The sequence below is a fragment of the Humulus lupulus genome, chromosome 2 (genome assembly GCF_963169125.1).
Source record: "Humulus lupulus chromosome 2, drHumLupu1.1, whole genome shotgun sequence".
In the NCBI taxonomy this organism is placed as follows: Eukaryota; Viridiplantae; Streptophyta; class Magnoliopsida; order Rosales; family Cannabaceae; genus Humulus; species Humulus lupulus.
Window position 1 is genome coordinate 167,605,369 of NC_084794.1, and position 3,747 is coordinate 167,609,115.

Genomic DNA, 3,747 nt, shown 5'->3' on the forward strand with positions numbered 1-3,747 from the left:
AGTCCACACAAGTCCTCCACATTTCGTTGGGCTTCGGGACTAGCACTGGGTTTGATACCCATTGTGGGTAAAATGCCTCTCAGATAAACCCATTTGCCTTCAACTTGTCAACCTCCTCTTTTAGGGCCGCGTATCTCTCTGGGTCCAGCGCTCTCCTTTTCTACCTCACAGGCCTTGCTTTTGGGTCGATGTTCAGGTGGTGGCACATGACCGCTGGGTCTATCCCAACCATGTCCTCGTGACTTCACGCGAATACGTCGAGGTTGGCTTTCAAGAATTCTTCTAGCTTCTCCTTCACGTCACCCATAAGGTTTTTTCCTACCTTCAACTTTCTCGACGGCTCGTTCATGACTGTGACTTCCTCCAACTCCTCTACTAGTTTAGCTCTGGGTCTAACTCGTGTGGGTTTGCACCTTCATGCACAACCATTGCCATCGGCACTGATGGCTTTGTGGCCGTGCGGAGGGATGTCTTATAGCATTCCCTTACTTCCTTCTGCTCTCCTTTCATGCATACTATTCCCTCGGGAGTTGGGAATTTCATAGCTAAGTGGTACACAGAAGTTATCGCCTTCAATTCTCTTAGGGAAGGTCTCCCTAATACCGCATTGAAGACTGAGGTGCAATCTACCAAACAAAGTTTGCCATTATGGTGGTTTGTCTGGGCTGTTCTCCCATAGTGAGGGCTAACTCGATTGCCCCTAGAGGCTGTATTGCATCTCCCGTAAATTCATACAAGGAGGTACTGCAAGGCTTTAGGTGCCGAATGTTTAGTCCCATCTTCTCCAAAGTTGGGCAATATAAGATGTCCACAGAGCTTCTATTATCCACTAAGACCCAATGCACCCTCATGTTTGCAAGCTGGACAGTCAACACTAGGGGGTCATTATGGGGGAAATGTACACCCCAGACGTTTTCCTCAGTGAAGGTTATTGAGTAATTTTCACCCTTAAAAATCTTCGGGGGGCGTTGCTCCAAACTTAAGACGCACGATGGTGGACTTTGTCTGGCCTCCCTGGCATATTTATCTCGGCCCTTCCTTGATTCACCCCGAATCCTGGCCCTTCAAAGATGGTCCTGACCTCTCCTTATACTTCCGGGGCCACCTCTCATGCTCGCGGTGAGGATGCTCCTTCTTCCGACCTTTGGCTATCCTTACGGACATATCTGCCCAAATGTCCTCTGCGTATAAGCTCCTCAATTTCTACCTTTAAATGGTTGTATTCTGCAGTGGTGTGGCCGATATCTTTGTGATACTAGCAATATTTGCTGGGGTCTCTTTTGGACCGGTCTCTTTTCATTGGTGAGGGCCTTCTGAAAGGGACCTGGTTTTCATTCGTGACGAAAATATGTTCTCTAGCGTGGGTGAGGTCAGTATAAAAGGTGTAGGGGCCCTGCTTGCGCTCATCAGTGCGCTGGGGCTTTCAAGGCCGATCATCCCTTGTTCCTTCATAGGCCCTCTTCTTCTTTGCACCGCTTTGGCTTTCCCGAATTGAGGGTTTTGGTGGGGATTGGCCTTTTCCAGCCTTAAGGCTCTCGTGACCATCTTCTACGCGAATGTGTTTCTATGCTCTCTCATAGAAATCATCTAAATATGTGACCTCCCTCTTTTGCATGTTATCCCATAACTTGCTTTCTGGGTGCACTCCGGCTGTGACAGCCATTTTTAGCTCTCTATGAGTCAAACTCCCTACTTTGGCTGCCTCGATATTGAACTTGTGAATGTAGCTCTTTAGACTCTCATTTTCTCCTTGCTTTACGTTAGCGAGGCTGGTGCCCGACATCGTGTAGTCCCGCAGGACGTGGTGTTGCTAGAGAAATTCATCAGAAAATTGCTGCCAAGATCTGATGGATCCTGGTCTAAGTCTTTTGAACCATTTGTACGTAGGTCCTTTCAATGTGATAGTGAAGCAATGGTATCTGGCCCTGCTACTAATCCCCCTTAACTTCATCAGGTCATTAAATGCATCCATATGGTATTTAGGATATGTGCTTCCTTCATATGGGGTCATATGGTGCTCCTAGAAGTTGGCTGGGAGCCGGATGGCTTAGATCTCCTTGATGAAGGGCGACTCATGGTCGAACTCGTCCTCAATGGCTTGCACTCCAGAGGCAGTGATGATTTTGCTCCGTAGGCTCCTCATTTCTGTGTCTAGGTCTTGCCTCCTCTTGTTCAAGGAGTCCCTCAACGTGGATGGGTTTGGATCTCCCTTTCCTTTGCCTTCCTGGGGCACTATAGGAGGCATGGTCCTTTTACCCACCCTTTTTTTGTTGATTTCCTCTCGCAAATCTGAGGGTGTTCTCCTTGAGGTGACTTTGACATCGTTAGGAGGGCCAGCGTTGGTCTTCGGCTCTAGCCTCTGGGGCTGCTTCGGTGGTCCGGGACGTTCGTGCTGCTTCATCTAGGGGGTGTTACTAGTGGAGAGTCAATTCCTTCCGTCGTCTACTTGGACGGTGGTTTCTGCCCCCTCTTGATCTCTCTTTTCACTTAGGGAGAGTTACATTTAATTTCCCTTGCAACATTCCATTTAACACCTCTTGCATGTTTTCCAGGGTGGTTTCTAGCCTTTGATTCTTATGGTGCAGTTCACGTATCTTGTCTTTGTAGAATCGAGATCTAGAACTCGAGCTCACGGAGTAGACCCGAGGGTGCTTGTCAAGTCTTCGCACCGATGGGCCTGGATCCTGCCGGTCGGAGGTTGGCACCTGCGGCGGCCTTGGAGGCAGGAACTCACCGGCATCCCTTGTTGGGGTAGCTGTTGGCCTTGGACGATCCTCCTCAGGTGGGACTGTCGGGGTTGAGGCTTCCCTTTAACCACCGTGAACCTCAGGCCCCTTTGGGGCCTCCACGTTTGTGGGTGGAGGAGGATCCTTCATAGAGGCTTTTAGTTTATCTCCGTCGAGGTGGACCTCCACCTCTCGCAGCTCTCTTAATGGTTTCGAATGTTGTGGCATCTCTTTCTTATCAGAATCGACGGAAAAACAGTGGCTTGACACTTATTCTTCCCACAGATGGTGCCAAACTTGTGACGGTGAGAACTCATCAACGAAGTTAAGTTAGAAAAATCAAATCATGGTGCTTATGAATGAAGAACTTCAAAAACCTAAACAAAAACTTAGAAAATAGTTGCAGAAGAAAAATGGGGAAAAGAACTTGTATTTCTCTTTTGTGTCCAGCTACAGTGTTTTTTCCAACCCCTTTCCACGTGGAAGTGGGGTTCCTTTTATAGTGGGCTCTAATCGCCCCTGATACATTGTGATCTAGGGGACCAGATGGTACACAAGTACACTATCAGGAGAGTGGTCTCAGGGGTAGTGGTGTTGGCTCCAGTACATGGTCAGGTTCTGTGGGGATGTCTCCATTACTTATTTAGTACAAGTGTCAAAGGAGTGGCTCCAGGCGCAGTGGTGCTGGTGGTGGTATCGACTCTGACATTTGGTTAGAAGCACACGAGCCATGCCCCCACTCCTAGTACTCCCACTACTTGTTTGGCATGAGTATTCAGATTAGACATACGGGGTCTTAAGGGTCGTACCCCGTACAATATCGTACTGGTATGACGCTTTTAAATTATATGGGGGATTTTACCTTTAAATGTTAGGGTCTCCATAGGCCTTCATAGGAGACACCCTCTTGAGGTGTAGGGTGCAACACACCCGATGCACGAAGGGGTCGTGGCACGAAACGAAGCTCTTGGGTCCTTGGCGCAAGGTGCCCAAAGCACCTTAGGGCCACCCACGAGACGTG